Here is a 14,062-nt window from a genome sequence, read left to right as displayed (position 1 = left end):
TTCCCATTCACAAAACATTGATTCCTTCAGTGTACTGAGCACGCATTCTGTCCCCAGCACTGTTTGGTGTACTAGCTTACGTTTTAGTTTGTGGAAGGAGGAAGACTAATAATAAATAAAATAAATTAACAGAGCAGTAAATATTATGAAATAAAGAAAACAGATTATTGGTAGAGAGTGACATAGAGAAGGAGGGATGAAGAAGGGACCACATTAGGCAGAGAATCCAACAAATATCTCCTTGAAGTATTGACATCTAAACTTAAACTTAAATGATGAGAAAGATCAGGAGAGAGTGAGGTAGGCAGAGGGAATAGCAATGCAAAGGACCCGAGGTTGCAGGACACTTGGGTCCCTCTGGTCCTGTGTTCCTGGAATGACTCTTGTATCTCCTCTCTAGGGTATCTTCTTCCCTGATGCTCTTGTATGCTGACTTTTCAGACTCAGAAGTATACAAATGTCTGACTAGTTTTTGCCCACAAGAAATATCATTGCCTTCCTGACTTTTACAGGCTTCATGTTTTTTTTTTTCCTTTTCTTTTGAGTTGGAGTCTCAATCTGTTGCCCAGTCTGAAGTGCAGTGACATGATCACAGCTCACCACAGACTTGACCTCCTGGGCTCAAGTGATCCTTCCTACTCAGACTCCTGAGTAGCTGGGACTACAGGCACCCACCACCATACCTGGCAAAATTTAAAACTTTTTTTTGGTAGAGATGAGGTCTCACTATTATGCTCAGGCTGGTCTGGAACTCCTGGGCTCAAGTGATCGTCCCGCCTCAGCCTCCCAAAGTTCTGGGATTACAGATGTGAGCCACTGCACTGGGTGACAAACTTCATCTTGACCTCTAAGGACTTAAAGAAGAGATAGCAATTCCAAGCAAGACTGCATCTCCAACAGAATCACTGTTGATCATTGTCTAATATGTCACTGTCTCTTATCTGGAATCCATAAGATATCCTTTTCATAGAATTTAGTGCCAGACAATCAAAATTATTCTGAAAACCTGTTTCCTTTTATTAATTAGTGAGCTATAAGTAACCTGTCCTGATACCCTTTTGTTTTGGCTGCCAGGAACCTCAGAGCTAAATGGTAGTGCTCCTATAGTAATAAGAATCTTATCCAGGTTTTGTGGTACATTCACTCTTCCACTCCTATTTATTTCCCTTTGTGGTTTTGCATCTTTGTTTCATTTTCACCATCCTGTGTGAAAGTGCTTTTATTTAAGCTGCCTCAAACTTTTTGGAAATAGTCGAGGTATAAATCATTAATCACAATTGCTTTCTAGACAATTACAAGTAACTTGCTCATTGCAAAATCTGACATGTCCTCTTGGTCCTGACCTTACTCATCCTTTCTGCCACCTAATATAACTCAGCTGATTATTCTTTTCAAACCCTTTCCAATCTTTTGTGGAAGATTAATATACATGTGAATTGGCTTTAAAACATCTTCATTTCTTTGGTTTTATTACATATTGCAGTATCTTCCTTCTCTCTAGAAGCTTTTGTTTTTCATTCTGACCATCTTATGTATGGATGTATATATGCACAAATGTACACATAAATGTGTGCGTTTTTAGTTTCCTTCTTTTTCCAGATGTCCATTCATGCACATATTCTCCAGGATTTTATTCTAACCTCTTATCTGCTTTCTGCCCCTTTTCCTTTGACAATTTTCTACTAATGTTACCTGTGAGTAAAAGACTTTCCAATTCTATTTCTAGCCCCAGTCTTTCTCTTGTGTTTGCATTCCAAATTCCCTGGAACCACTTGATTCTCAGAGTTAGAATGAGGCATATAGTTTATTCAACCTCTCAATCCGTCAATCTCCTCCATAACATCTTTGCCAAGTATTTTTTCTCCATACACTGTTTCAGTAATAGCAGACTTAACATATCTCAGGACAAAAACCTAACTGGTCAAAAAGTTATTTCCAATTGGATGGCAAAATCTGTATGATGTGCCTGCTGGTTCTAATGCTATTCCTAAGAGTAACAATAAGGGCTAAGATACACTGAATGCCAAGGGCACTGCACATATTATCTCTTTACAACTCTGCCATGTGGTTTTATTATTTCCATTTATCATTGGGGCAATTTAGAATTAGTCTGATCATTTCCAACGACTTTTCTCCAAATGGAGAAACACACACATTCTCTACAGGAACCACTGTATTCCAGATTAAGAAAGTACAAATTTCTCTGGTTACTTCTACATGATTTTTGTTTTGTAAGTTAATTTCACCATCTGTAATCTCTAACCATGGTGTCCAGAATAAACTCAAAATAACATTGCTGTTGTGATTTGAATAGGCAGAATAAAACAGTTACCAACTTCATTCTAGACATCGTGTGGCTCTTTTGACATAGCCTATGTTCATATGTGTTGCTTCCTACTTAATCAACTAGCGTCCCTGAGGTTTTTTAATCAACGGCATGTTCAACATTTATAAGAACTCTGATGGATATGAGAATCTATTTCCCAAACTGAACTTAATGTATTTCCTCACTAACTTCTTCATAAGTTTGGTTTTTCCGTGTTTTATGGCATATCTACTACTCAGACTCACAGGCTGAAATCCTCCTTGTCAACTTTACAGCTCCTGTTATATCTTCTAAATCTCTTAGTTAACCAAGTCCTGGGCTCTGACTTGAACATCTTCTCACATCATCATCTTCCCACGGATTGGGCCCTTTGCTGTTTCCCAGTTCAGGCCTCATCTTCTCTTACCTGGAGAGCTGAAACTGTGGTATTCCCATTTCCCTCCACTGCCCCACTGCACAGACCTGATGAAGTGCTCATTCCAGAGCTCAGTCCTCTCCCTGTAATCCCTTGCTTTGACAGCTCTAGGACGCTCTTTGCCTATCAAGGACAATTCCAACTTTTCACTTTCATTATTAACACTTGCTAGTGTACATTCTGTGATATTCTGCATATACTATATGGTTTTGAAAAGTTGTGATGCAAAATATGTTTAGAATTTTCCTAATTTTGTGCCTATCTTTATTTACATTGTCTTGGAACCTGGAAAGCCTTTCTTTGCCTGTTGAAATTCTATTTTTTAATAATCTGAGAAAAACATCACAACTTCTATGAAATTCTTGGCAGATCCTGGTCTGGACATGTGAAATTAATAACATGCTTCTGAGTTCTTACAGCATTTTATATCTCTCCTATAATATAATAATAATAAACATTTACACACAGATCTTCTATATTCAAATAATTCTTAGGTTCCTTGAGACTTAGCTATTTTTTATTTAATTTTATTATTCCCAGTCATAGATTAGGGACCAAATTATATAGTTCATTAATTAAGAATAAAGTGACAGGAAATACAAGAGGTATAACTGACAAGTAGCTGAACCTGAAGAAAACTTGGAAATCGAATGCAAACATTTGGAGATTCAGACCCACACAGGTCATATTTGCCAATTTTCCAAAAGACTTTTCTCTTTTACTTCTTCCTGTCCTTAATTTAACTTTTTCAATTGTACCCTCTGAACTGTACTTTCAGGCACATGACCTCTTTCTTTTTCCCTGAAATCTAACCAGACTAGAACTCTCTCTCGGGGCTAGTGGTCAGAGGCCAGCACTCTAAGTGCCAAGTTGATATTGGTTGTAATCACCGGCCTCACAGAATAACTACTTTCAGTGATCCCACTAAGTCACAAATAAAAATAATTATCAGTGGCAATGAGCAGACAAGCTCCTCCAAGCACATTTTGCCACTCCTCCAAAGTTTTAGTAAATATTTAGACACGAAGTCATTGCACTGCCCATTGCTCAATAAAACAAAACTTACACATAAAAATTTATTTACTCCAGGTATTTTTTTTTTTTTTTTTTGAATTGGAGTCTCACTCTGTCGCCCAGACTGGAGTGCAGTGGCTGCTCCCGGCCACTGCAGCCTCGAACTGCTGGGCTCCAGCTATCCTTCCGCCTCAGCCTTCCAAGTAGCTGGAACTACAGGTGCGCGCTACCACGCCCAGCTCATTTTTTTATTTATTGTAGAGATGAAGTCTCGCCAAGTTGCCCAGGCAGGTCTCGGACCTGTGGGCTCAGGTAATCCACTCACCTCAGCCTCCCAAAGGCGCGGGATTACTGGCTGAGCCACCGAGCCTACTCCAGGTATTTTGAAGCAATACATAAATGTCTCTACATCACAAAAAAATCTATTTTATATATGACATACTTAAAAATAGTTGCTTTAAAAAATAAAAATTTAGATTTTTTTTTAATCAACATGATTGAACTTTGGTATCACCTGTAAGAGTTTTTAACTACTTGCCATAACCTGTTATCAGGTCAAGAAAACTGCTTCATATTTTTTCTTCCTGGAATTAACATTTTAAAAATGGAATTCTACCTTATGAAACCCCACTTGCATTACTCAGATGTTCAGTCAATGAAATTACTGAAATAATGGGGGAAAAATTACCTTCTTAAGATTAGATCACATGAATTCATGAAACTGGAAGTGGTTACATAATACAGCTGAGTTATATAAGATTGTATTGAATGATATTATACTTTAAGATATGAGTTCTTAACTAATAGTCTTGTTTTTTGAACCAGACTTCCTGCTTTTTACTTGACGTTCCTTCTCCTTCCCACTGGTACCTTTCCCTGTATTGAAAAATATATGTACTTTTCCCCTTGAACACTTGGTTATGATCACACAGGCACCATGTCAGTCGATTCCTGCTCTCAATCCATGAATAAAAGGGGAAACACATACATATGTGCATATACTTACACACAAAATCTTCTTTCCTAAATGTTAAACTTTGAAGAGAATTCCAATATATAAAATATTTATTTACTGGTTTACAGTATTAAAAATGACATATAAATATAGCCTTTTTTTTTTTGAGTTGAAGTGTCACTCTGTCGCCCAGACTGAAGTGCAGTGGCATGCTTACTGCCACCCCAGTGTCAACTTGCTGGGCTCTGGCGAGCCTTCTGCTCAGCCTTCCAAGTAGCTGGAACTACAGGTGCACGCTACCACACCTGGCTAATTTTTTGATTTATTGTAGAGTTGAAGTCTCTCCAAGTTGCCCAGGCAGGTCTCGAACCCGCAGGCTCAGGCAATTCACACACCTCGGCCTCCCAAAGCGTGGGATTACAGGCTGAGCCACTGAGTCCGGCCTAAATATAGCTTTTGACTAAATCCATCATTCATACAAATATACGTGGGGTCTTAGATGCTGAATTTTCTAAAGGTAAGTTTTTCTAAAATATTTCTTCAACAGTGAAAACTGAGGTTACTGGACATGAGCAGATAAAGAAAACATGGGCATTAACAGCTTGAGTCAAAATTGCCAACATTATTTACTCGTACCATGGCACGAACACAACAATCAGGGAAGTTTGTATCTGACTACCAGAAGAGGCTGAAACAGTAGGTTTTTAATTTTTTTTTCCTGACAGATTTAACATTTGAGTTCTTGATATATTTTAAATTTCAGACAACAAACCTATATAAATACCCTAAAATTGTGTAAAATAACAGTAACATCTACTTTTCTGTGGAGTATTACTGTACAAAAAGAATTGATACTCTTTCGTTTATTTATTTAGACAGCATCTTGCTGTGTTGCCCACATTGGAGTGCCGTGGCACCATTAGCTCACTGAAACCTGGAACTCCTGAGTTCAAGCAATCCTTCCACCTGAGCTTCCCGAGTAGCTGAGGAGTAAATGGAGTATTTAATACTCCAATTCACAATACAGCATTCAGTGAGTCATAACAGTTTGTAAATTATATGCCACTGTATTGCTTTATAGCATGTCTATGCCTTAGTGCCCTCATAAAAGATATCATTTTATCCCATGCTTTTATCTAGTGGATCTTGATCATACAATTTTTTTTTGGTAGAGTAAGGGCCTCATTATGTTGCCCAGGCTGGCCTTGAACTCCCAGGCTCAAGTAATCCTCCTGCCTCAGCCTCCCAAAGTGCTGGGATTATAAGTATGTGCCACCAAGCCCAGGTATCCTCCTCAATTTATCTATTTAGAAATATTACTGCTTCTATTAATAAAGATAATAAAAAGAGAGAGACGTTAAAAAAATCAAATGTCAAGTTTCACCCAAACAGTACGTAGGGAAAATATTAATATTCTAATTTACAATGAAACATCTAATACTTTGATTTACATTAGAGTATTTAATACTCCAATTCACAATCCAGCATTAAGTTAGTCATAACAGCTTATAAATTATATAGGTCACTGTACTGTTTAAAGCGTGTCTATGCTTTAGTGTTCTCATAAAAGATATTAGTTTTTCCTTTGCTTTTAGCTAGTGAATCTTGATCATACTAAATTTATAGGTCGCAGGTAAAATACTGTATAATAGTGCTGAGTAGAAATAAATTGAGAAAGAAATAGATCCAAACCTCAAGTTAGCATACAGGGTTACTTATTAACAGCCCAGTAAAAGGTTTAGTGACAAAGATGTTAAATTTAGTGGCTGACATGAAGGTAGAGCTTACTTTCAAGTTCATTTACAATGTCAATATCTTTCGTTTCCATCCTTAGGCAAATTAACTGCATATTCACGACATATTGCTAGAAAGGATTTGGGGACTTTATTCTGATTTTATAAAATGATATCAAATCTTCCTAGATCAAGGTAAATCTAACTGCTAGATTTAGAAAATTACCCTAGTGACACTGAAGATGGTTTTCCTTCTCAAAATCGTGTTGTTGTTATTATTATTATTTGGAACAAAGTATTCGGGGATTTTGGTCAGTGTACATGATAAAGAGATTGCTGTCAAAGATGAAACTGCAACAGGCTGGGTATGGTGACTCAAGCCTGTAATCCCAGTATTTTGGGAGGCCGAGCTGAGAAGATTGCCTAAGCTCATGAGTTCGAGACCAGCCTGGACAACTTGGTGAGACCTCTTCTCTACAATAAATCAAAAAATAAGCCGGGATTGATAGTGCATGCCTGAAATTGCAGCTACTTGGAAGGCTGAGGCAGAAGGATCACCTAAACCAGCAGGTGGAGGCTGTGGTGGCAGTGAGTGTGCCACTGCACTCCAGCCTGGGTGACAGAGAGAGATACCAACTCAAAAAAAATAAATAAATAAAAGAGAGAGAGAGAAAGAAAAAGAAACTGCAACAATATTAGGAAAAAATGTAAAATGTTGCTACTGCATGGGCAATGTGGGCAGAAATATCACCCTCCTTCTCCCCTTGCACATCTCCTATGCCAACATTTTAGAAAACAAATTATATTAGGATGATTACCCAGGTGGCCTTTAAGTGAGGTGGGAAAAGGCACAGTACAGATGTATGTCTACATTTTCTTTACTTTAATAAGGGAGAATTGGGTGCTGGAATAGGTTCCCAAAGAGATTTATGCCTGCAGTGTTTTGTTGTTTTCCTGTTCTGGTGGAGGTTGTTAAATCATCCACCAGCAGAACCACTTCTGGGTTTCCTTCCTCTTATCTCTGAATTTGTGCTTAACTGCTTGCAGGAACTTTGGGGTAGAGGCTCAGAAATGTTGAGATCAACTAGCCTCAACTATGAAATTCTAAGGAAACACTTGCTTATTCTAAGGAAACACTTGCTTATTACTCCCACGATGTATTTCGTTATGACTTATATGCTAAGATTGACTAGCACTCATCAGCTAAAACCAAAATAATAAGTCAAGAAAGCATACATGTGAACTGCTTGTGAAATGGGGCTATGTTTAATTAATCTTTGCATCCAAAAATCATATCACAGAGCTCAGTGCATAGTAGGTCCTCAAAAATGTTTATAAGTGAATGAGTGTTCATCTAACAGGTTGATTAAACAAGCTGGTCAGAAAAGGATAACACAGGAAATACATGGAGAGCAACTTCAACATTAATAAGGACCCATTAGTTAAGACAAATACTGGAAAGAAATTAAAATCCCTTCAAGCACTTGTTATCTACATGATGCTTCTTGTATTTAGTACAATTATTTAACTCAAGTATAGTATCTTACATTTGCATAGTGATTGTCAATAATATGAATCATTTTTATATACATAATTTCTTTTAATCCTTTATTTTTTTTTAAACTATCTCCGATTTTACATATAATGATACTAAGGCTCAAAGGGGTGATGGCCAAATCCTTGGTTATTTGGATGTAAAACCCACTTTCTACCATATTACATTTTCTGTTTTTAAAGTCTCTTTCTTTCAAGGGCAATTTTTCACATACTTTTGAGCACCAGCTAAACTAAATCATATTGACTGTCACTTTTCACATAATATTTCTTAATTGTGATTGATTGATCCTGAGAGTGTGGAAAAGTTTTGCAACATGGGACATGGACATAGGATGGTCTACCTAGAGCATAACTGACTCATAAAATATCTAGATTAGATAACCTATGTAATATTTTTAAAAAGTTCCCATCTTTCATTGAGACTGGCAATAAAGTGTTATCAACTTTCACAAAAGAATTTCCACTGGATTTAACTCACTACACTATTGGGGAGATTTGAGATAATTGAAGAAATGAAATAAACACTTACCTGCTCATTTCATTTATGTCATAATTTCCCCTGGGCTGTGGTGTCTGTTTTATTGTAATGCCATTGCTCTTGAATTATAACCTGTGTATTACAATAGCCAATCAGCAGTACTGTGCTGTGAAAAGGCTGTGACCCAAGATAAGGAAGTAAATATTTGCTTTGTGAACCACACTCATTGTCTATAATAAAATTATACTTACTGACACAGGGATTAACAAAAAGTCTCACATACAAAGTTTAAGAACAACAGAAGATTTTAAGTGCTTATTATTCATGTTAGAATTCTCAGGACAAAATACTTATATAATTTTATGAAAAACCTGCGCTTCTAGTAAATAGTAAATTGTAAAGTAAAAATTCAAATCCATTTCTATTTGAAGTGGGATTTTATTTTCCACCACAGATCATTGCTTCTGCCACAGGTACCTGACGTCATTATAAATTCCAGATTCTTTGCTTCTGAATTACTGAGGTTTTACTGTATTTGATAAACTGGGACCACTGATGATCAAAACATTTTACACTTTCTATGTAGTTTAATACCTAAGGGCTTTACAGAATTTCCAAGCTCAGTAACTGAAATTTTGAAACCAAATTTGTCAAAAGTCATAGAATGTAAAAAGTCAAAACCAGGAGCTTACAAAACCAATGGATCATGTGAAACATTGCAGGACAGACACAGAACTCATTAATTTAATAGATTAAATTCTTACCTTTTAAATATTTAAATTTCACCTGGAGCTTAAAATTTGAGATAAGGTATGATTCTAACCTGACATGGTTTTATAATTAAGCTGGATTGATTTCATTCTGATGAGAAATCTGTTAATGTCCCTAGAATCACCACCTACTCCCATTTTTCCTTCCAACCCCATTTATCTCAGGAAAATGCAAAAGTTCTGCAACACTGGCAATTGGCAGGAAAAAATCTGTGCAAATCTGATAACTCTTCATGTACAAGATTCTCATGGTAAGGCATCTGTGTGCAAACTATTTGGTGACCTTGGACTTCTAAAAGGCCCTGTGGAAATTAGAAAGCCCAGGTACCATAACACAGTGTGATGAACACCTTGGCAGGTCTGATCATCTGGCTGATCTAGACTTTCTCGTTTAGCCACAATGATCTTTGTAGTCTTTGCCACATGTCGTCTTTGCCACTAAGCATATCCTTTCCTTGTTTGCTTTTACCTTTAATAAAAAAAATTAATATTTGCACTCAAACAAATAAGAAAAACATGTCAGTATACTAATGGAAATACAGCAAAAGATTTAAACAAGTTATCCTCAAAGGCAAAAAAAAAAAAAATTGCTTATAAGCAATAATGTAAAAAAAAAGCTGTCTTATTAGTAACCAAAGAAATAAAGTTTGAAAAATGCTATTTTCACCTAACAAGTTAGCAAAGACTTTTTAAAAGATTGTATTATGTTGGCAAGAATTAGATGTTCTAAGCACCAAGTCTAAAGGAAAAGCTGCAATAAAAATATGTATATGAAATTTGGGCAGAATGGTAAAAATCCAGTGATGAAAGAATGGGTAAATAGATTTAAAAATTCATATGATTATTTTGTAGTTACTAAATTATATGAAAAATATCCATTTTAATTTCTTCAGAGACAGCGACACAGTATTGTTAATTTTCTAAAAAGCAAGTATGAAGTTCTAGTTATTTAAAAATAGTACATTTGTATAAAGTAAATGAGCTGGTGGTAAACTGCTCTGTATTTTCAATAGCAGTTCTCTAGGCTTTGAGATAATAAGTACTCAGTACATTGCAGGCACTATATTCAGCACATTATATACAATGCATTATATTTATACTTGCATTCATCTTTTATCCCCATTGTATATCTGAGGAAACTGAGGCTCAGGGCAGGTAAGTAACCTGCCTAAGGCAAAATAACTATTAAAGGAAGGAGCCAGTGTACTAACTAAAGTCAGTTTGACTCCAAATCTGTGCTCACCACACTCATGCCTGCCCACAGGTAATTTTCATTTTCTGTTTCATACATTTTTATGTGTTCTAGGGTATCTGAAATAAACAGTTCATGCTTTTGTAATTTGGAAACAAATTAATAATTTAAATGTTACATTACAGACATACATATTCACAAAGTGACAGTTCTGAAGATTGCTTCCTTTAAGGATAGGGCCATGAACATGATTTATAGGATCTTAAACTGTGTACTTCTTAAATAGCATGAGTGTCCTGTTAAAAAATGCAATTCCGATCCTAGAAGACTTTTGTGAGCCATGTTTATTCTGTAAAATTTATTCATTTAAGAATTATTTTTTTAAACACCTGCCTTTTGCCAGATACTGTGCTAGGTGCTGGTACGATAGCAGGGACAGTAGTCTAAACAAGTTTCTTTGGAAGTGAGGAAAGTGTTTTTCGGGGATAAGTAAAGAGATGGGGCTAGAGAAGGAAGGTGGGAGTATCCAACAATCGAGCACCGAAAGTCTTAGCTACCCATAGCAAAGGATTGTTTTATTTTTAAAAAGCTTTCTATAAAAACTTATTTATCTGAGGACCCACCACATCCCCTGGAAATGTCATACAATTTTAAGTGCCACAATACATTCACACTTGTACTCTAACTATAGCAATCAGGTGAAATAAAATGCTTTTAACATCATATAACATTATTCTCACCCACTGAGTATACAGCAGTTTTGAATTTGCCCTTCTGAGTACTGCAATATCTTCACTGGAAAGTAAGCAGAGTTGGAAGACGATCAGGAATAGAATTCTCAGCACTCATGTGGCTACCCATTCCTGTTAACTCCATACCTCATTACTGAGGACAACCTTCCACTTTTCCAGGAAAGCCCATATATTTCAGCAGATAGACTTCTAATGCAAAGGTCATTACTTCTACAGCTTTAGATTAACAGGTAAATTCTTTCTTGTGCTTTAGTCTATGAGTCAACCCAAATTTTTGAATTTAGATCTACATTATTCATTTTTACTTGCTGTTACAATAAAGTCAAATAGGTAAGAATATATAGTTTTTCCCAAAGCCCCTAGCCCCGCTGGTAATAAATATGAAAGAAGGTTTATTATTATTATACAAAAGTATAAAAGTCATGGAATGATAATAGACTTAGACCATCAACATTCTGAGTTCAAATGAACTAAAACCAAAAAGATACCTGTTTGAGGAGGAAATGCTGTTTGCTTTAGAACTGAATGGAACAGCAAATTAACTCTTTTTGTTAATTCCCTTCCATGGGTTCTAAACACCAAGGCACAGTTGAAGAAACAGAGAAAAATGGTCTAAACTGGTATAACAAGCACCTTATGTCATTTGTTCTATAAATTAGATGATTTCCATAATCTTTCAGATTACAATTTCAGAAGGAAGAATGATTTGCCCATGGCTCTGAGATCAGGTGTCATTACCATGGAGATTCATTTAATCCAATAAATAATACCACCCAATCTTTTTGTAATAATAAACACTTTTTTTCTCATTGCCAAAAACTGTAAATAAACTACTTTCCCATAGTTGCCATAAATATAGGTTTTGAGATTATAAAAAAAAATAGTGAATACATCTATTCTCCCATGAGTGTGTTAATTACTGTTTTAGTTCATGTTAACAAAAGAAATAGCTTAACAATAGTAACTTAACCAAAGAAGGTCAAACTTCTCATTCATTTGAATTAATGAGTACAAATCACCTTTTCATTAGATACAAAAGCTATAATGTATATATCATGGGTAACTGCTACTATTACTATGCAAGACTTTAAGAACACAAAACAGCAACAACAAAAAAAATTATCTTCCATTACAGGGGTAAAAATTATTTCTCATTTCCCCCAATTAAATGATTTTCGGAAGGTTCATCACCGGGAAAACCAGTATGTATGAACGCCGGAAATGCAGATGGCATCTCTCAAAAATGCTTATTTTAGATGGGAACTATACTAAGATTTCCCTTTATTATTTGAGATAGCCATCCAATTATGGAAAGAAATCTCAATGTAAAACAATTTAAGGAAAAAAAGAAACAACTCCGAAGCTTATAAAGTTCTGCAGACAAACCTTCTAGTGACTATTGAAAGAAGCATACATGGAAAGGTCAGAGGGGTTAGGAAAACTATGCCGAGAGCCAGGCTCAGTCTTCCCCGGGCGACCAGGGTTCTCCCAGGTGAGCCAGTGTCCCGGTCTCCCAGCGAGGCGAGGGGGTAGGGCGGGTCCCGCAGGGCTGCTGGGCATCCTTTGGCCAGGCGACCCCCGCTCGGTCTCCAGGAGCCCAGGAACCCCCGAGGCTGGCGCGGGCTGCCCTGGACGCGATGCCTGCAGCCTCCCGCTCGCCAGGAGCGTCTCCCCACCCGCTGCTTCCGAGGTCGGCTCTGCCCCTCCGCCATCCTCAAGTCCTCCAGCATTTTTCAGGGAGACAGAGAGGCAGGGAGAAGAGGAGGAAACGGCCGAGTGTCTGCACCCAGCCTCTGCAGCGGCACATGAACAGGGAGAGGGGAGGCGGCTGGCGAGGAGGCAGCTATTAAACTGTGATTCCATCGGTAATAGGAAGAACCATCATCACCCACAGCAAACGAGGCTCAGCTACACCCACCCGGGCAGCGGTTCTGGGTTTGGTGGGCGTTCCTCGTCCTCGCCCCCTCGGTGGCTGTGAAATCCACCCCGTGCCGTGCACACCAGAACTCCCTTTCCTTAGATTAAGGGGAGGGGAAAGAACAAAAGGGTCCCCCATCCCCTGCACACACACACACACACACACACACACACACACACACACACCTCGAATATTTCACCGTTGCTCAAGCGATTTATTTTTGTAACCCTTTTTGCACAATGGGTTTTTTACACCTTCTCCACCCGAATAGTGCATTTTCCCAAAGGTAAAGAAAAGACAAGGGAGAAAAAAAAAAAGATAGCGCTCGAGGTGATCTGTCGATTAGACACTGTTGATTTTTCACACTGTGCTCCCTGTCAACCAACCAAAGAAAACCCGCAGGACCTGGCGCCCCCGCGGGGTCTCCGCCAGCCCGGCCCTCCCAACCGGTTCCCCGAGGGCGCCCCGGAAACTCCGGGGACCCGACCGAGGGTTCCCTGGGCGGGCAAGACACTCGCCCAGTCCCTCCGCCACAGCTGGAGGACGGCGAGCGGACAGAGCCCGGGCAGCGACGCGGGATTCAACTTCCCAGACCTGCCGCGCGGCCCCCGCTCCCGCCCGTGGCCAGCCCCGAGACCCCCGCGCGGGCACCTTTCCCCGCGGGGCCACTGGCAGTCGCACTCTTCGCCCCCTCTTCCCTTCACCTCCCCCCCTACCTTGAAAAAAATTCCATTCATTGCTGCAAAGCAGACATTTTGGTGTCATTTACTTAGCACCGCTCGGTTTAGTGGCAACATCTTACCCTGTCCCCTGGAGGTGTGGACAGCGCACCGATGCGTCCGGGGGCGCGGGGCTGTGCTGCTGGGTCCTCTAGCGGAGCCGGTTTGCTGCCATCCGCCCAACTTCAGCACCCAGCGGGCGAGGAGAGAGGGAGAGAAGCGAGGATGCAGGG

At 38.6% G+C, this 14,062-nt stretch overlaps 1 protein-coding gene across 1 annotated transcript in view; it reads right to left on the bottom strand.

The window, feature by feature from the left end:
* RGS17 (regulator of G protein signaling 17) overlaps positions 1–14,054 on the bottom strand; it is a 129,306-nt gene extending 115,252 nt beyond the window's left edge. The window contains exon 1 of the mRNA XM_008071341.1: positions 13,913–14,054. The gene's annotated coding sequence lies outside the window, so the exon portion shown is untranslated. The remainder of the gene's footprint in view (positions 1–13,912) is intronic.
* Between the last annotated feature and the right edge of the window lie 8 nt (positions 14,055–14,062).

Source organism: Carlito syrichta, unplaced genomic scaffold (assembly GCF_000164805.1).
Source record: "Carlito syrichta isolate Samal-C Ts95f unplaced genomic scaffold, Tarsius_syrichta-2.0.1 Scaffold314291, whole genome shotgun sequence".
Taxonomy (NCBI): Eukaryota; Metazoa; Chordata; class Mammalia; order Primates; family Tarsiidae; genus Carlito; species Carlito syrichta.
This window is presented reverse-complemented; position numbering and strand designations above follow the sequence as displayed.